At 38.0% G+C, this 21,164-nt stretch overlaps 1 protein-coding gene across 9 annotated transcripts in view; it reads left to right on the top strand.

The window, feature by feature from the left end:
- LOC138753865 (gephyrin) overlaps positions 1–21,164 on the top strand; it is a 549,882-nt gene that overhangs the window by 137,101 nt on the left and 391,617 nt on the right. The gene's annotated exons all lie outside the window — the stretch shown is intronic.

A 21,164-nucleotide genomic window follows, 5' to 3' on the forward strand; every position in this document is an offset into this window, starting at 1 on the left:
TTTTGGTATGTTGCTTTTTGTGATTTTATTTAATACCTGATTTACCCCAAGTGTCTCCCCCCCTCCTCTCTGAGTTGCCCCTTGTCCCTTGCCAGGCTACCACAACTCCCCTCTCCATTCAGACTACGAACCCGTTTGCAAGTGTCAACTGATTTCGCAGTAACTATTATTCTCTCCCACCCAACCCCCTCCAGAAAAGACTTTTATCTTCACATTACAACAAAGCTCCCCCTCTTCTTCTCTTTTTTTTTAACCTCCTCTTTCCCCCCTTCTCCCTTACTTCCCTTTTCTTCCCTCCTTTAGTTCTTACTTATACATTATTTTTACTTTATGTGTAGTTTGCCGTCGTTCTTTGTTCTTGTTACATTTCTTCATCTCTCTTTCTGTCTTGCAGGCGTTCTGCAAATTCTTGTGCTTTCTCCGGATCTGAGAACAGTCTGTTTTGCTGCCCCAGGATCATTATTTTAAGCACTGGTGGATATCTTAACATAAATTTATAGCCTGTCTTCCATAGTATCGATTTTGCTGCGTTAAACTTCTTCCTCTTCTTTAGGAGCTCAAAACTTGTGTCTGGGTAGAAAAAAAATTTTGACCTTTGTATTCCAGTGGTTTTTTGCCTTCTCTAATTTTATTCATTGCCTTCTCCAATATTTCCTCTTGTTGTGTATCTCAGAAATTTTACTAAAACAGATCTTGGTTTTTGTTGTGACTGTGGTTTCAGGGCTAATGTTCTGTGTGCCCTTTCTATTTCCATTCCTTTCTGCATTTCTGGCATTCCCAGGACTTTTGGGATCCATTCTTTTATAAATTCTTTCATATCTTTGCCTTCTTCATCTCCCTTAAGGCCCACTCTCTTTATATTGTTTCGCCTACTATAGTTTTCCATTATATCCATCTTCTGAGCTAAAAACTCCTGTGTTTCTTTACCTTTTTTGTCACTTTCTTCCAATTTTCTTGTTAAGTCGTTCATTTCCATTTTTACCACCATTGCACATTCTTCCACATTTTCTAATCTTTTCCCTGCATCTGTTATGATCAGCTCTATTCTACAAATTTTTCTTCTGTACTTTTCATTTCACTAAATTCTGTTGTCAGCTATTCTTTTAATGCTTTCATTTGTTCTTGAAATTTTTTAAAATCCATGTACTGTCCATTCATTCTCTTTGTGTCCTCTACCTCTCTTCCTTGTATCTGTGTCTCTTCTGACTTTCTTGTTGAGCTGCTTGTCTCAGTTTGTTGGGTATTTTTTTCTTCCATGGTTTCTTGATGTTGGTCCTCTTCTTTTTGGCTGGTTATCTGTTATGTCTCTTGCTTTTTTCTTTCTCACCCCTCCCGTTCTCATTGCTTTCTTTATCTTCCAGCTGGGAGCCCTGCTGTCGGGCCTCTCTCAGCTATTCGTGCTGTGGAGTGAAACTCCACAGCTGGTCCCCCCTCCCGTCGGTGTTCTCCTTGTCGTGAGCATCATGCATGCGCAATTCCTTGCGCATGCACAGTTGCGCACCCCTGTTTGGCTCTGTGAGCCATTTTTGCAGTCCTGCGGTTGGTGGGTCGCGACCACTAACCTCGGGGAGCGGGCTCCTCTTTCCATGGTGGGTCCTTGCTTTTTTGTGCAGGTAAGTCCTTCACCTTTCTCTTCTGGCATCTTTTTTCTTCTTTTCTTCCTGTTGTTTTTGGCTTTTTTTTCTTAGGTGCCATTTTCTCTACACCTTTATTTTTTGTTTGTTGTGATTTGTGTGTCTGGGGTTTGCTTTTTCTTCACTTTTTTCCTTCTTTTCTGGAGAGGGCTGGTATTCTCCTACCGGCCACTACTCCATCGCGTGACTCCTCATGAATAGAAGTGTTTGATGTAGAAGAGAAGGGAAGATGCTTTTTGGCCTCCATGATGTGTGCTATTTCACAGATACTTCGGGTCCAATGTAAATTTGTGCATGTACCTAGACAGGATTAAATTGTCCATCAGAAAAGTACATATGAACAATATACACTAAGTGAATGAAGTGTTCTGTTTCCAGGTAAATGATAACCCGGGACAGGTTCCCAGTTCAAGAAACACACCTCTGATAGTTGAGTAGATGTGCAGCAGATTAGGGAGGAGAGATGGCAAAGGTACTCTGTCCTGAGGAGCTGTCAAGAATGAAGGGTAGCACGGTGCTGCATTAGATTAGTCCTGACCTCCGTTGTAGAGTTTTCACCCTATCCCTGTGATCACATAGACCTTCCCACAGTGTTCCAGTCTCCTCCCAAATTGTAAAAACGTCATTATATTAGGTTAATTGGCTCCTGTAAATTTCCCCTTGTGTAGCTGGATAGTGATGGGAGCAAAAAGATGTTAATGGACACGTGTAGAATAGGTGATAGGAAAATAAATGGGGGATTGGGATTGGTCTGACAGTCGGCATAGATTTGATGAGCTGAATCACCTCCTGTGCCAAAAGAAATTAGAAATTTAAAATAAGGTAAGAGGTGGGAGATAACAGAGGATTGAGTGGGACAAAAGTAGATTGAGGTGAAATACAGGAGAAAGAGATAACAGGTTTAGACAGATGAGATGCTAGGAATTGGGGAGAGAAATAATGATCTGAGTGCAAGATCCCATGATAATGATGTAAACTAGCTTGAACAATATTATTTATAAAATATAGAACTGTGCAGCACAGGAACAGGCCCTTTGTCCCACGTGTCTGTGCAAGCACGATGTCCAAATTAAACTAAACTTCTGCTGCTTACATATGATCCAATTCCCTCAATTCACTTCATGTCTGTCTAGAACCCTCTTCCATACTATTATTGTGTCCTATTTCCATGCTCCTCCTGGCAGCCCATCAAAAGTATTTGTTTCTGTCATCTCATGCTACCTACAGTTTGCATTCCAGCTGTTTTGAAGTACTCCCACTCTGTGTCCTTGGATTCAATTTAATCAGCACCCACTGATTAATTCTCTATTGTTCTCCAACATATTTTGTCTGATATGGTCAGAGGGACGGATGTACTTACCAAAAGAGATGCCAAACTAATGTGAGCTAAACTTCCTAAATTAACTGTTGGAATCGGTAGTTTATTTTGGAGTACCAAGCATATGTGCCGTAGCCATGCAGCTTCTTTCGCTGGAGTGTGCTGTCGTGAGGTGCCTATACAATTTAGAGCTTTTGCTTGTGCATTGATTTCCATTCATCCTTAAAATAGGCTGCTGTGTTCTTTCCTTCCAACCTTTCTCTTAACTGCCTAAACAGATCTATTCCTTCAGAAATTTATAGAATTTTGAGTTTCAGCTTCTGGTAATATCTTTTCGCGTGTAACAGCTTTTATCCAGGCAGACTTCACTTCAGCATTCAGTGTTGCCGGTCTTCTCTCACAACTGGATCTTCCACTGGACATGGAGTTTGAAAATATTGGGGTCACCAAAAGGGACCATTTGGCCTGTTACACCTCTCTCAGAAAAAAGTTACCCATCCTAATTCTACCTTTCCTGTGCGAATTATCTGCAGTCAGCCATTGCTATTTTCTCTCCTGACTCTCTTTGCATTGTGGCAGCACAAGGTGAGCAAATACAAAGAATTACACACTCACTGTATTATAAATGCACCTTCTGTTGGCCCTCTTCATGACCAGAGCAAAAAAAAATCCCATCAAGTGAGTCAGACAGCAGTTTCTCGTCACTCATCCATGTTGATTATTATTGCTGAATCTGACTCTAGATGTTTCTGAGAACTAAATCTCATGAATAAAACTGTGAGTAGTTTTTTACTGAAGCATTCAGTGTACCTTCCACAGAACTTCTGCAGGTGTACTCTAGAATGAATACTGACTGGTTACGACACAGCTTAGTTTGGAAAGTTGAGAGCTTGGGAATGCAGAAAGTGGCAGACATAGCAAAGGGTGGCATGGTCAACATACATCAATTAGCACAACCTGGATTTGAATCTGGCACTGGCTGTAAGAAGTTTGCATTTTCTCCCTGAGACCTATGTGAGTTTCCTTCGGGTGCTCTTGTTTCCTCCCACATTCCAAAACATATTAGGTTGGTTAGTTAATTGAGCAGCATGGGTTTAATGGGACGGCCGTGCTGTATTATTAAAATAAATTTTTTAAAAAGTCCATCATGTAGTCTTGGACTTATAAAAGAATGAAAGACTATATTATGGAGCCTTTCTTTATCTCAGGATATTCAGAGGATTGGGAATGTTCTTACTGGCCAGAATATTCAATAATTCTTCTAAAAATATTTTCCTCATAGGTCCCTATAACAGATGAAAGCTGTCATCATAACGTTATGTTTAATGACACTTTTCAACCAGTTTATTTATTCTCACTTCTCTAAGGATTGCTATACCCATAGGTGTGAGAATGTTTTTGTATTTGAAGAGTGCTTTTTAATATTGTTTATATTTCAAAGCAGTTATGTTCCACCATTTTTAATCAAGTTTTCTGCTTATTTGCTTTTTACTGAATGATTTCATGGTTACTTTGTCTCTTAGCACTGATCAGTGATATTGCCTGCAGCACTTTGTATTTCCAGCTTGTACAGTGACACTTGTTTTCAGTTTCAAGGATATCTCGCCATGCCAATCACAACCATCCTTGTGACATGTCCTGGAAGAAAAAGAATGACCGTGCTGCTGAAGTTCACATGTCGCTGAAGGTTGCGAACACAAACCATTGGTTGTGTTTACTCCAAAGTCCTGGAACTTGGTACTCTCAAATCAATGGGCACACTTCTGTAATCTAGAGAGTTACTCAGTGTGGGATAATACAATATAGGAAAGGCAGCTCTTAGTTTCTGTACATAGATTTTCATTGATGAAATTCTGTAAATTTTACCTTTGTGGGATAAATATTGGTTATGGCATTGGAGAATTCTCAAGCTTGCCTTGTATTTCTTTCTGAAAGTACAAACCAGACATGGTTAAATGTCTCAATTGAAAGATTGCCTATCTATTAAAAAAAATCCATGTGGCATGCTATCTCAAGAGGGTTGGAAATGTTATTAATGGCCTGAATCTTCAACAGTCCTTAAAAAATATTAGTAATCTTGGACTGATAAAAGAATGAAAGACTATATTATGGAGCCTTTCTTTATCTCAGGATATTCAAAGGCCTTTACCACCAATGGAGTACCTATGGTTTGTTGTAAAAACACAATGCTGGAGAAACTCAGCAGGTCAAGACTTCCCTGTTCTACTTCTGGTTTGTTGTTGCTTTTGCGATGTAAGCCTCCTATCTTGTAGCAAACTTTGTACAAAACAATGTCTTTTTTTCATTTCAGTGGTGATTTTGATTTGCACTGTAATGTAATGAATTTTTGCTGTTCAATTATTATATTGTGTGGATCCAGAAATGTGGTCTCTAAATAACATCTGTGTAAAAGACTGCATAGTAATCCAAGTTACATTCACATTAGTTTGAATTTGGAGTTCTCTGTAAGGAGTTTGTGCATTCTCCCAGTGTCTGCATGGGTTACCTTTGGGTTTCCTCCCATATTCCAAAGGCGCACAGGGTTAATAGATTAATTGGTCACATGGGCGTATTTGGTGGGTCGCATGGGCTTCTGGGCCAGAAAGGTCTTGCTGTGCTGTCTCTCTGAATTAATAGAGTGAATTAAGAATTTGGAATTTATAGGAATTTGATGGACCTAAGAGTATGTTCCTGGATGGAAATCAAGAATGAATGGGAACGAGATTTGAATACATCAATTTCAGATGAAAATTGGGATAACACACTTGATCTGATTAATAATAGTTCATTCTGTGCATGACATTGTTGAAAACAATTTAAAGTTGTACATAGAATATATATGTCCAAAGTTAGATTATTTTGTTTTTTTCCTGATGTTGATCCACTATGTGACAAATGTAAAATTTCTGAGGCCTCTCTGATTCATATGTTCTGGGAGTATCAAGAACTACAAGAATATTGGGAACAATTCTCTAAAACTCGATCACCAATTCTTAGGATTAAATTAGAACAGTGTCCTTTTATTTCTTTGTTTGATTCTTTTCCAGAGGAGAGGATTTCCTTGAATTCAACTCAACAAAGAATAGTAGCTTTTACTTAATTGACGGCCAGACGAGTAATTTTGATAAGATGGTAAAGACGCCATAGCACCAACTATGTCTTGGTTAAGTTTGAGAAAATTAGATATAGTGTTAAAGAGATCAAGGTTGAATTTGATGATGTTCATGAATTATTATCATAATTTGATTATTTGGGCAGGGGTACTCTGGGGGGGGGCTTCAATTCTTACACTTTATTTGCTGGTGGGAGGGGTTAGATTAGCATGGGGGCTTTTCTTCCTTTTTTCTTATTTTTTTTTCCAGGCAAAAAATAATTTGAATTACAAGATTGTAAAGCAATCATAAATTTATACAGCATTCAAATGTGAGTTTTCCTATAGTTTGTTACTGTTTGATTGATCATTTCTTTGGAGCTCCCTTGTTACCTATTACTTAAAAAAAATCTTTTCTATTTTAAGACCTTTTTCTGAAGGCAAATGCAAACATAGTTCTCTGACATAATGACCATTTTGATGAAACATTTATTTTTTCCATTTGTATTTTTTTTTCATGCCATGTCCATTGAAATGTCTGACAGGGAAAGAGCAGCCCTCTTCTGTCATTGAAACTAACTATTGAATTAAGGTTTGTATTGGAGTTTGCATTTGCTGTTAGAGCATCATTTACTCCATGTGAAAACCAGAACATGTGAGGCTGCCAACCCAAGATGAGATTACCCCCCAACTGTATTTTATTTGAGAGTTAAATCAATTTTGGATACTCTCATTACATTGTTACTTTCACATCAAAGCAACTTATATACTGTTACACCTTTGTAAGATAAACAGAACCATCAGAACCCAAGAACATTACAGCTCATAAAACAGACCCTTCGGCCCTCTAATCTGGGTTGAGCTATTACTCTGCCTAAGTCCCACTAAACTGCACATATTCCATATCCCTCTATATCCTTCCCATCCACGTACCTGCCCAAATTTTTCTTGAATGTTTAAATTGAGCTTCCATTCATAACTTCAGCTGTCAGCTTGTTCCATTACTCCCACCGCTCTCCATGTGAAGAAATTCTCCCTAAACTTCTCCTCTTTCACCTTAACCTATGTCCTCTGGTTTGTATCTTACCTACCCTCAGTGGGGAAAAAAAACCATTTACAGGTACACGATCCTTTATCCAGACGTCTAAAATCCAGAAAGCTCCAAAATCCAGCAAGTGGGGACCGGCGGTTGGGGGAGGCAGCCGAGGGACCGGCGGCTGGGGGAGGCAGCCGGGTGGCGGGCGGTTGGGGGAGGCTGCCGAGAGACCGAGGTTGGGGGGGAGACGACCGGGCGACTGGAAGGGTGGGGAGTGGATACGGCAGCACAATTTGGGTGGGCGTTCCGAAATCCGGAAAAATCCGAAATTTGGAACACACTGTCTCCCAAGGGTTTTGGATAAAGGATTGTGCACCTGTACTCTATCTGTACCTATCATAAGCCCCTTTCACACTTACAAGTGATCGCAGGAATCAAATGCCAATCGGCCTTTAAAGTGGCAAGTGTGAAAGCAAAATCAACTCAATGCTGGTGTCAGATGACATCTCACGCCAGGGATTTATGGCCTCAACCCCTAGTACAATCCACGGCTTATGCAGGCGCCGGCATTCCAATCAGTCAAGTGTGAAAGGGATAATTGCATTGTGGGTTTGAAATAACGCTAATTTTTGCGTGAGGGCAGGAAGAAAAGATTAAAATGAAGGTATAAACTTTGCCTTAGGAAAGTCGCAGTGGGAGAGAGAGAGGGGAAATAAATAGCAATAGCAGACAATTTTTAAACAGCGTGGGAAAATTAGTAGCGCTATAGTGCACAATTTATAAAGACTGGGGGGGAAAAGTAATGGGGAACCTGACTTTACAGAATGCCGTGTAGCAGAGAAACCCCTCTATGAATATTCCATGTCTACAGCCAGGCATACATCCCTTTCTCTGCTGCATGGAATTCTGGGAGGGCAGGTCCGCCATCACTTTTTCCCTTGGTATTTATAAATTGTGCGCTAAGCACTACCAACTTTCACAACCTGTTTAAAAATTATTCGCAATTACTACTTATTGCCTGCACTTTCCCACAACAACAGGAGCTAAAGGGCTTATACTGTGTTGTACATAAAGCTTAATTATGTTATAATTAGGCATGATTAATTTTGTTCAAATATAAGATCATAATACATTGATCACGATTTAGAGCAGGTCCATCATCACTCCATGTGTCATGATGTCACCAGTAGAAGGTAGAACCGTCCTAACCCTGGGGATGGCTCCTTGCAAGTGTGAAAGCGTTAGTGTCCCAGTTAGGAGTGTGAAAAGCCAAACCCACATTCCTATTCCAGGACACTGAACAGCCAATTTAGTGGGTTGCAAGTGTGAAAATGGTTATAATTTGTTTACCTCTATCAAATTTCTCCACATTCTTCTACATTACAGGGAATAATGTCCTAACCTATTTAACCTTTCCCTGTAACTCAATTCCTCAAGACCTGGCAACATCCTAGTAAATCTTCTCTGCATTCTTACCATTTTATTGATATCTTTCCTGCAGTTAGGCAACCAAAACTGCACGCACTATACCAAATTTGGCCTCACCAATGTCTTGTTCAACCTCCATAACATCCCAACTCTTATACTCAATACTTTCATTTATGAAGAGCAATATGTTAAAAGGCTATCTATACCATTTTCAGGGAATTATGTATCTGCATTCCCAGATCCCTCTGTTCTACTGCACTCCTCAGTGCCCTACCTTTTACTGTGTATGTCCTACCTTGGTTGGTCCTTGCAGGTGATTTTTCCAGCTGGTTTAGATCCCTCTGCAAGCTTTGAAACTCTGCTGTCCACTACATCAGCAATCTTAGTGACATCTGCAAATTTGCTGATCCAATTTACTACATCATATCTAGATCATTAATATAGATGACAAACAACAATGGATCCAGGACTGATCCTTGAGGCACATCACAAGTCACAGATCTCCAGTCAGAGAGGCAATCATCTACTGCCACTCTCTGGACTCTCCCATAAAGCCAATGTTGAATCCAGTTTACTACCTCACCATGAATACCAAGCAACTGAACTTCCCTTATCTCCCAAGTGGGATCTGCTAAAGTCCACATAGACAACATTTTCAGCCTTTCCTTCATCAACTTTCCTGGTAACCTTCTCGAAAAACTTTAAGATCTGTTGAACATGACCTACCATGCACTATCCATAATTAGTCCCTGACTATTCAAATACTTGTATATCCCATCTCTTAAAACACTTTCCAATATCTTCCCTACCATGGATGTCAGGTTAACCAGCCTATAATTTCCAGTTATTTTTGGAACTTTTTTAAAAACAATTCAATACCTTCCAATCCTCTGCAAACTTGCCTGTGGCTGAAGACAATTTAAATATATCTGCCAGGGCCTCTGTAATTTCAGCACTTGCCTCCCTCAAGGTCCAAGAGAATACCTTGTTGGGACCTGGGGATATATTCATTTTTGTTCACTTTATGACAGCAAGCACCTCCTTGTCTTTAATCTTCATAGGTTCCATGACCTTACTGCTTGTTTGTTTAACTTCCCTAGACTCTGACAGTTTCTTGTGTAAATGTAGATACAAAAAAAAATAAGTATTTTACTGTGACACTTCATAGAAGGCTGGTGAGCTTGAAAGGACAGTTAACTCCTCCACTTGTAAGTGCTTTTCCTGGCTGTGACAAACTAATAAAGGTGGATATGGTAAAGAGGAGACGAAAGTTCACCAGTTTCACATGAAAGGAGCTCAAAAAGCAAAAAAAAATCAAGATGCTGCTATTTTTTTTACTAAAGTAAATGACCAAATTGAGGCTGAATAGATGAAGGCAGAAGGGACACACTGGCTCATTACTGAGCTCAAAGATAAATGATTACAGTTACCAAAAAAATTAAGCAGAATATGGGGCAGAAAATTCCCTTGAGATATTAGATCAGCTGTCTATTTACTCACAAGTACCTTTGAAGTTGAATGGCAACCACCAAATTAATTTTGTTCAATGCATTACCCTGAAATCAATATTGCATTTGAAAAAAAAATTGGCCTAAAGCACACTGCAGAAAAACTTTAATTGAAAAATATGGAATATGTTTTTTCTTGAAGTGGGATATAGAGGGGATGCAGAGTTGGATGTTGACGTGGCAGACAGAGTTCAATCTAGATTAGTATGAGGTGATGCTCCTGGGAAGGTCGAACTTGAAGGCAGGTTAATTGGCTAATGGCAGGATTTTTAGCAGTGTGGAGGAACAGAGGGATCTTAGGTTCCGGATCTATAGATCCCTCAAGGTTGCTGTACAAGTTGATAGGGTGGTTAACAACTATAGCCAAATGGATGTTGGCCTCTATGAGTTGGGGGATGAGTTCAAGAGCTATGAGGTAACTTTGCAGCTCTATAAAAATGTTGGCTCGACCACAAATGGAGTATTTTCTTCATTCTGGTTGCCTCATGCAGGAAGGATATAGATGCTTTGGAGAGGGTGCAGAGGAGATTAATCGGGTTGTTGCTTGGATTGGAGTGCATGTCCTCTGAAGCAAGGTTTTGTTTTTTTTAAATTTTTTATTTTTCACACTATAAACCACATTGATCAAGATACATACATTTTTCTTTTCAAATATATACAGTGTCATTTTCTCCCCCCCTCCCTCTTCCCATCCCACCCTCCCTACCTCCATTCCCATTCATTTAAAGTTCAGAATCTAAGATACATTAAACCCGTCAAACAATGTTGTCACTCAATAAAAATAAACAAGAGGTTCCACTGAGTCAATTCTTTTCATTTCCTTCTCCTTCTGTCATTTTAGGTGGTAGATGTCCCCGGTAGGTTTTCTCTATTGTGTTTCATGTATGGCTCCCATATTTGTTCAAATATTGTAATATTATTTCTTAAATTATATGTTATTTTTTCTAGTGGAATACATTTATTCATTTCTATATACCATTGTTGTATTCTCAAGTTATCTTCTAATTTCCAGGCTGACATTATACATTTTTTTTGCTACAGCTAGGGCTATCCTAACAAATCTTTTTTGTGCACCATCCAAATCAAGTCCAAATTCTTTGTTTTTTATGTTACTTAGGAGAAAGATCTCTGGGTTTTTTGGTATATTGCTTTTTGTGATTTTATTTAATATCTGGTTTAGATCTTCCCAAAATTTTTTTACTTTCTCACATGTCCAAATTGCATGAATTGTTGTTCCCATTTCCTTTTTACAGCGAAAACATCTGTCAGATACTGTTGGGTCCCATTTATTTAACTTTTGAGATGTAATGTATAGCCTGTGTATCCAGTTATATTGTAGCATACGTAACCTCATGTTTATTATATTTCTCATAGTTCCAGAGCATAACTTCTCCCATGCTTCCTTCTTTATCTTTATGTTTAAATCTTGTTCCCATTTTTGTTTAGTTTTACCATTTGTTTCCTCATTCTCCTTTTCTTGCAGTTTAATATACATATTTGTTATAAATTTTTTGATTATCATTGTGTCTGTAATCACATATTCAAAATTACTTCCCTCTGGTAACCTCAGACTGCTTCCCAATTTGTCCTTCAAGTAGGATTTCAGTTGGTAGTATGCCAACACTGTATTTTGAGTTATCTTATATTTATCCTTCATTTGTTCAAAGGATAGTAATTTATTTCCTGCAAAGCAATTTTCTATTCTTTTGATCCCTTTTTTCTCCCGTTCTCTAAAGGAAAGGTTATCTATTGTAAAAGGGATTAGCTGATTTTGCGTCAGTATTAGTTTTGGTAATTGGTAATTTGTTTTATTCCTTTCTACATGAATCTTCTTCCAAATATTGAGCAGATGATGTAATACTGGAGAATTCCTACGTTGTACCAATTTTTCATCCCATTTATATAATATATGTTCAGGTATCTTCTCCCCTATTTTATCTAGTTCTAATCTAGTCCAATCTGGCTTTTCCCTTGTTTGATAAAAATCTGATAGGTATCTTAATTGTGCGGCTCTATAATAATTTTTAAAGTTTGGCAGTTGTAAGCCTCCTTGTTTATACCATTCTTTTAATTTATCTAGTGCTATCCTCAGTTTCCCCCCCTTTCCATAAAAATTTCCTTATTATTTTCTTTAACTCCTTGAAGAATTTCTCCGTCAAGTGTATTGGCAATGCCTGAAATAGGTATTGTATCCTTGGGAAAATGTTCATTTTAATACAGTTTATCCTTCCTATTAGTGTTAGTGGTAAGTCTTTCCAATGCTCTAAGTTGTCCTGTAATTTTTTCATTAGTGGATAATAATTGAGTTTATATAGATGGCCGAGGTTTTTATTTATTTGTATACCTAGATATCGTATTGCTTGCATTTGCCATCTGAATGGTGATTCTTTCTTAACTTTTGAGAAATCCGCTTTATTCATTGGCATTGCTTCACTTTGATTTGCGTTAATCTTGTAACCCGACACTTCTCCATATTCCTTCAATTTCTTATATAATTCTTTTATTGATATTTCTGGTTCTGTTAAGTATACTATAACGTCATCTGCAAATAAACTGATTTTATATTCCTCGTCTTTTATTTTTATCCCTTTTATTTTATTTTCTGTTCTTATCAATTCTGCTAGTGGTTCTATTGCTAACGCGAACAATAAGGGTGATAGTAGGCATCCCTGCCTTGCTGATCTGCTTAAGTTAAATTGCTTTGATATATATCCATTTACTGTCACTTTCGCCAATGGCCCCTTATATAATGCTTTAATCCAATTAATATACTTCTCTGGTAAACTGAATTTTTGTAATACTTTGAATAAATAATTCCATTCTACTCTGTCAAAGGCCTTCTCTGCGACTAAAGCAACTGCTACTGTTGGAGTTTTATTCCCTTCTACTGCATGAATTAAGTTAATAAATTTACAAATATTGTCTGTTGTTTACAAATATTGTCTGTTTTTTAATAAATCCAGTTTGGTCTAGATTTACTATTTTTGGTACATAGTCGGCTAATCTGTTTGCTAATAGTTTAGCTATTATCTTATAATCTGTGTTAAGTAAAGATATTGGTCTATATGACGCTGGTGCGAGTGGATCTTTCCCTGTCTTTGGTATTACTGTAATTATTGCTGTTTTGCATGAATCTGGTAAGCTTTGTGTTTTATCAATCTGGTTGATTACTTCCAGGAGGGGAGGAATTAATAAATCTTTAAATGTTTTATAGAATTCTATTGGGAATCCATCCTCTCCTGGTGTTTTATTATTCGGTAGTTTTTTTATTATCTCTTGTATTTCTACTATTCCAAATGGTTCTGTTAATTTATTTTGTTCCTCTATTTGTAGTTTTGGTAGTTCAATTTTAGTCAGAAATTCATCTATTTTCCCTTCTTTCCCTTCGTTTTCAGTTCGGTATAATTGTTCATAGAATTCTCTAAAGTTTTCCTTAATTTCTTTTGGATTATATGTAATTTGTTTGTCTTTTTTTCTTGATGCCAATACCATTTTCTTAGCTTGTTCTGTCTTAAGCTGCCATGCTAGGATTTTGTGCGTTTTTTCACCCAGTTCATAATATTTCTGTTTTGTCTTCATTATGTTCTTCTCCACATTATATGTTTGTAGTGTTTCATATTTTATTTTTTTTATCTGCCAATTCTCTTCTTTTAGTTGTGTCTTCCTTCATTGCTAATTCTTTTTCTATTTTTACTATTTCCCTTTCCAACTGCTCTGTTTCCTGATTGTAGTCCTTCTTCATCTTGGTTACATAGCTTATTATTTGCCCTCTGATGAACGCTTTCATTGCGTCCCATAGTATAAACTTATCTTTCAATGATTCTGTATTTATTTCAAAGTACATTTTAATTTGTCTTTCAATGAATTCTCTAAAATCCTACCTTTTAAGTAGCATGGAGTTTAATCTCCATCTATACATTCTTGGAGGGATGTCCTCTAACTCTATTGTCAATATCAGGGGTGAATGATCCGATAATATTCTAGCTTTATATTCTGTTTTTCTTACTCTGTCTTGCATACGAGCTGATAACAGGAATAGGTCTATTCTTGAGTATGTTTTATGTCTACCCGAATAATATGAATATTCTTTTTCCTTTGGGTGTTGTTTCCTCCATATATACAAAAGTTGCATTTCTTGCATCGATTTAATTATAAATTTGGTTACTTTGTTCTTTCTGTTAATTTTTTTCCCAGTTTTATCTATGTTTGAATCCAAATTAAGGTTGAAATCCCCTCCTATTAGTATGTTCCCTTGCGTGTCTGCTATCTTCAAAAAAATATCTTGCATAAATTTTTGATCTTCTTTGTTAGGTGAATATACATTGAGTAAATTCCAAAACTCTGAATATATCTGACATTTTATCATTACATATCTCCCTGCTGGATCTATTATTTCCTCTTCTATTTTAAATGGTACATTTTTACTAATTAATATAGCTACTCCTCTAGCTTTTGAATTATATGATGCTGCTGTTACATGTCCTACCCAATCTCTCTTTAATTTCTTGTGCTCCATTTCAGTTAAATGTGTTTCTTGCATGAATGCTATATCAATTTTTTCTTTTTTCAGTAAATTTAGCAGTTTCTTCCTTTTGATATGGTTTTGTATTCCATTAATATTTAAAGTCATATAGTTCAACGTAGCCATTTCATACTTTGTTTATCTTTCCTTTCCGTTTCCTCATCATCACCTTTCCTTCTTATCCATTTCTGCTTTCTTGTTTTGAACACTTTATAAGACAACATTTCTAAAACATCAAACATTTCCCTTATTCTCCTATCTAAAATTTCTTTAACCCCACTAACCCCTCCTCTTCCTGAGTTGCCCTTTATCCCTTGTTGGGCAACCACATCTCCCCTCTCTATTTGGATTTGCGAATTCACTCGCAAGCGTCAACTGATTTCGCAGTGACCGTAACTCCTCCCCACCCAGCCCCCCCAGGAAAGATTTCAATTTTCATATATAACAAAGGTCACTCTCTTAATTCCCTCCTTAATTCCTCTCTTCCCTTTCTTTCCCTTATTAATTCTTATATATACTCTATATATTTTCCTTTAAATACGGGTACACTCATGTACACACAGATATACATACACACATATACACACATACATCTAGTTCATGGTCATTTTTGCTCTCATTACATGTCTTCATCTCTCTGTCTGTTTTGTAGTTGTTCTGCAAATTTTCGTGCTTCCTCCGGATCCGAGAATAGTCTGTTTTGCTGCCCTGGAATAACTATTTTAAGTACCGCTGGGTACTTTAGCATAAATTTATATCCTTTTTTCCATAGGATTGCTTTTGCTGTATTAAACTCCTTTCTCTTCTTCAGGAGTTCAAAACTTATGTCTGGATAGAAAAAAAAATTTTGACCTTTGTATTCCAGTGGCTTTTTGTCTTCTCTTATTTTCTTCATTGCTTTCTCCAATATATTTTCTCTCGTTGTATATCTTAGGAATTTTACTAAAATAGATCTTGGTTTTTGTTGTGGCTGTGGTTTAGGGGCTAGTGTTCTATGTGCCCTTTCTATTTCCATTTCTTCCTGTAATTCTGGTCTTCCTAGGACCCTGGGGATCCAATCTTTTATAAATTCTCTCATATTCTTGCCTTCTTCATCTTCCTTAAGTCCCACTATCTTTATATTATTTCTTCTATTATAACTTTCCATTATATCTATTTTCTGAGCTAACAGCTCTTGTGACTCTTTAACTTTTTTATTAGATTCTTCTAATTTCTTTTTTAAGTCCTCTACTTCCATTTCTACGGCTGTTTCTCGTTCTTCCGCCTTGTCCATTCTTTTTCCTATATCTGACATGACCATCTCTATTCTATTCATTTTTTCTTCAGCACTTTTAATTCTTTTTATTTCACTAAATTCTTGTAATTGCCATTCTTTTACTGATTCCATATATTCTTTAAAAAATATATATCCATTGTCTTGCCTTTCCCTTCTTCTTCCATTTCTCTATGTTCTTCTTCTTCTTCCTCTGGGTTGGTCATCTGTTGTTTCCTTGTTTTCTTTTTACTCTCTTCTTTCTTGTTCTCGTTGTTTTCTATGTTCTCTTCCTGTTGTTGTGTTGCAGCTGTCATCCTCAGCTGTGGAGATCGACTCCTCAGCTGTTCCCCCCTCCCGTCAGTGTTTTTTTTTCATGCGCGGTTGCGCACTTTTACTTGGCTCCGCGAGCCATTTTTGTAGTCCCGTGCTCAGGACTTCCACTGACCTGAGGGAGCGGGCTTCTCTCTCCGCGGCGGGCCTCCTCGGACAGGTAAGGCCTTCACCTTCTTCTTCCGACGTTCTTTCTTCTTCTCTTCTTCCCGTTGCTTTCGACTTTTCTTTCTTTGCTGCCATTTTCTTCCCACCTTTACTTTCACTTTGTTTTAATTTTTATGTTTGTGCCTTTGTGTTTTGTGTGTTTTTTAAAAATCTTTTCCGGAGAGGGCTGGAGTTCCCTGGCCGGCCACTACTCAATCTCGTGACTTCCTCACCTCTGAAGCAAGGTTGACAGAGCCAGGGCTTTTTCTCTTTGGAGCCTTATAGAGATGTATAAGATTATGAGGGGCTGAGATAGGGTGGACAGCCAGAACCTTTTTATGGGGCAGCATTAATAAATGCCAGAGGACATCTCTTTCAGGTGAGTGGAGCAATGTTTAAGGGAGATGTCAGAGGTAATTTTTTTTAACTCAGAAAGTGATGGGTCCCTGGAATGTATTACTGGAGGTGATGATGGATGGTCATACAATAGGGATATTTAAAAACCTCTGAGATAGGAAGGTCAATGTAAGAAAAACATGGATTTGGGCTACAAGGGAGGAAAGAATTAGATCAGTGTTGGTAGGCAGAACATTGTGGGCCAGGGGCCTATATTGTGCTGGACTCTTCTATGTTCTATTGCTTCCTAGATTTAACTTTTTTTTGTGCCTTCTATTTTTACTTCATTAATATTCAGATGTGATCCTCTTACCGTTAAATGCATAATCAGAAGCAGTTTGTACACCATTACTTTAAATGTGTTGCAACAGATTTTCAAAGGAACAACATTTTATTTCCTTCTCATACTTGAGAATTAAATGGTTGATAACCATATTATTTGGTTCATGTGTTTTTATTGCAGTCGAATAACATCCAGTATCAAATGTACAATATAGTATATATGGTAAAATAAGCAGAAAAAGAAAGCCAGGTGAATACTTGATTACAGTCCCATCTTTTTAATAATTGCCAATAATGTGATGAAACAGAAAAGAACACCAGGTGTGTCCATTCATTCCAATGGACTTGCTGCACCTCTCCATAAGAAATGTTCCCTCAGCAAAATCTTTCAGTGCAACTCCATATCCAAAAGCCTACAGATCTGTAGCTTGCATATACCCAGCAACTAGATCTCTGATTCTTCTATGCAGAGAATTAAAAAGATTTTCTGTAAGAACCTAAGAAATAATAGCAGGAGTGGGTTATTTAGGCCTTCGGGCCTGCTCCACTATTTAATCAGATCATGGCTGATCTGGCCATGCACTCACTTATATGCCTGTTCCGCAGATCCCCTGTTCTTCATAATTCTCCCTGTGGCTTATAAGTACATTCAGTGCAGCAGTCTCTACTACTTCTTTGGGCAGAGAAGTCCATAGACTCGCTATTCTCTGGGAGAAGCAATTCCTCTTCATCTTAAATCTACTTCCCTGAACTTTGAAGCTATGTTACCCTAGTTCTTATTTCACCTGCCAGTAGAAACAATTTTGCTATTTCCATTTTAATTATTCCTTCATAATTTTGAACTCCATTGTGTATAGTCAATCTCTCCTCACAAACTAACCCCTTCATTTCCAGAATCAGTGGCGTTTAGGGCAGTATGGTTGATGTAGTGGTCAGCACAATGCCAATGACCGGGACCGGGGTCAAATCTGGCACTGTTTGCAAGGAGTTTGTATGTTCTCCCCATGTCTACATGGGTTCCTCCAAGTGCTCTGGTTTCCTCCCACCGGTCAATTAGGTCAATTAGGTGTAATTGGGCAGCATGGGCTCATGGGCCGAAAGGGCCTGTTACCTTGTTGTATGTCTCAATATAAAATAAAATTAACCTGGTGAACCTCCTCTGTACCACTTCCGAAGCCAGTATATCCTTTCTCAGGTGTGGCCTCACAAGTATCTTGAAGAGTTACAGCAGAACCTCCCTACTCTTAGATTCTGCTCTCTTGCAATTAAGGCCAACTGTCCATTTTTCTTCTTGATTACCTTCTGCATCTGCAATCTTTGTGACTCATGTACAAACACTCCCAGGTATCTCTGCACTACAGCATGTGCAATTTTTCACCATAAGAATAATTGTCTGATCATAAAAACATAGAAGATAGGAGCAGGAGTAGGTCATTCGGCCCTTCGAGCCTGCTCCGGCATTCAATAAGATCTTGGCTGATCTTAAAGTTCAGTACCCCGTCCCCGCCTTCTCTCCGTAACCCCTAATTCCTTTATACTGAAGAAATAGATCTAATTCCCTCTTAAATATATTCAATGAACCTGCCTCTACTGCCCTCTGTGGCAATGAATTCCACAGATTCACCACCCTCTGGGTAAAGAAATTCCTCCTCATCTCGGTCCTAAATGGTTTGCCTATTATCCTCGAACCATGGCCCCGGGTTCTGGATTCCCCCACCATTGGAAACATCCCTTCCCCATCCATTCTGTCCAGTCCTGCCAGAATTTTATGTCTCTATGAGATCCCCTCTCAATCTTCTAAACTCCAGCGAGTACAATCCCAATTTGCGCAATCTTTCCTCATAAGTCATTCCTGCCATTCCAGGTATCAGCCTGGTGAATCGGCTTTGCACTCCCTCCATTGCAAGAACATCCTTCCTCAGATAAGGTGACCAAAACTGCACACAATACTCCAGGTGTGGTCTCACCAAGGCTTTGTACAGCTACAGTAAGGTATCCTAGTTCCTATACTCAAACCCTCTTGATATGAAGGCCAACATACCATTTGCCTTTTTAACCGCCTGCTTTACCTGCATGCTCACCTTCAGTGACTGGTAGATATATTTTGGATGACCTTGCATCCACAGATGTTGTACTCTGTCTGCCAGACTCTGGCACACACACTTAACCTGTCAAAATCTTCCTATAAAAACAGCTCAATTTATGCTTCCACTAGAATTAGTGTTATCAGCAAACTTAGATACACTGCACTTGGCTTCCTCTTCCAAATTTGTGAACAGTTGTGGCTGCAGTCCTAATCTCTGCAGCATTATATTAATTGCCTATCAGATAAACATTTGTTTATCCAAAATCTTGCCTTCTATTGGTTAAGCAATACTCTAGCCATGTCTATACATTACCCTTACTGTGTACATTCGTATACAGAAATCTTATGTGAAGCTCCTTGTTGAATGCCTTCTGGAATCTTAGTGTTCCTCATCTACCTGTTCCCCTCTATCCACTCCACTCGTTATTATCCTCAGTTAAGTCCAGTAAATTTGTCAAACACTATCTGTCCTTCCTGAATCCAAGCTGCATCTACCAGAAAGAGCAATTTGCATCTACGTCCTGCCATTTCTTCCTTAATGACAGCTTCAAGTATTTTACCAACTGTAAACATTAAGCAAACTGACCCACAGTAACCTGCCTTTCTTTTTTGAAGCAGTGAAGTTACATTTGATATCTCCCAGGACCTGCTCACAAATGCATCTTCTATACTCTGGGTGAAAAAGTTTATTTTCTATCAATTTCATTATCAGCTGACTGTACATATGCAACCAGACAAAGCAGTGTTTCTCTGGACCACGAAGCTCACACATCATGCATTTTTCACACAACACATAATCACATATATATATATATATATCTATATATATACAAACATATATTAAATACATATTTACTGTATAACTATTTTAGAATAATTTACTCATTTCATTATTAGAGACCCAAGTATACAGGATACCATTCATCAATCTCACAGCCTGCGGGAGAAGCTGTTTTCCAGTCTGGGAGTCTGATTTTGATGCTCTTGTACCTTTATTTTAGAGCTGTGATTCCAATTTTCAAAACCCCAGGCAAGGAAAGCATCATCTATCTATCTATCTGTGAAGGCCTGCAGGAATTTTGCATGTTTCATTGAAATCAACTCTAATTCTTGCAAACCTAGGATGCAGAGGATGTCTGAGCTCTGAGAGGACAGTGAGGTAGGAAGATTGCATTGTTAGATAAATTGTATGATAAAGCGTAAGTTGCAAGGCATTTGGCCCATCATCCTGTTGACTATAGATGGTCAATTTCTGTTGTGATGTCATGTAGCATTGTGACCAGAAATGCACCTAGTACTCTAGAAGTAACCAAACTAATATTTCATAAGTTTGAGTATGACTTCCCTGCTCTTTGGTTGTGTGTCTTTGTCAAGAAAGACAAGTATTTCATAAGCCTTCCCAATTGGGTCAGCATCCTGACATACAACCTTCAGGGATTTTTCAGCAGAAATATCTGAATGATGGTAAAAACAAACTGAACCTTTCATTTGATCTGTTTTATTATTTGGTTGCAGTTAAAGCTGAACGTTGAATGTTGAAATTCAGAAATGATCACAGAAGCTTGAATTTAAAATTAGTTTAGAAAAAGACTGGAATCATTCAGCAAGTCAATATCTGTGGAAAGACAAACAGTTAAAAATTTGCAGTTGAAATTGCTTTATCAGAAGTGCGAAAGAAATCAACACTAGTTTTAAGGTGCAAAGAGGGTCTCTCTTCCAGCGCAAATGATTCAAGAACAAGAGGGTATAGGTTTAAGGTGAGAGGGTAGAGATTTAAGAGAGACCTGAGAGGAAACTTTTTCACTCGCTATCTGGAATGAACTGCTAGAGGAAATTATAGAAGAGGGTAAAATTATGATATTCAAAAGACTTTTGGACAGATCTGTGGAAAGGAAAAGTTTAAAAGGATATGGACCCAATGGGACTAACTTGGGTTAGCATGGACAAGGCCTTTCTTATGCTGTGTACTATGGTTGTCAGTGGCAAAGGGATAGATAGAGCAAAGGAAATTAGTGAGACCAGGATGTTATGCAGAGGTCCTCTGGTTGAAGGATTAATTTGTAAAGAGTTAAATACAGAAAGGCTCTAATTGATTTCTTTTATATTCCGAGAATTTAGACCAATGAATGTG

This window comes from Narcine bancroftii, chromosome 2 (assembly GCF_036971445.1).
Source record: "Narcine bancroftii isolate sNarBan1 chromosome 2, sNarBan1.hap1, whole genome shotgun sequence".
NCBI lineage: Eukaryota > Metazoa > Chordata > Chondrichthyes > Torpediniformes > Narcinidae > Narcine > Narcine bancroftii.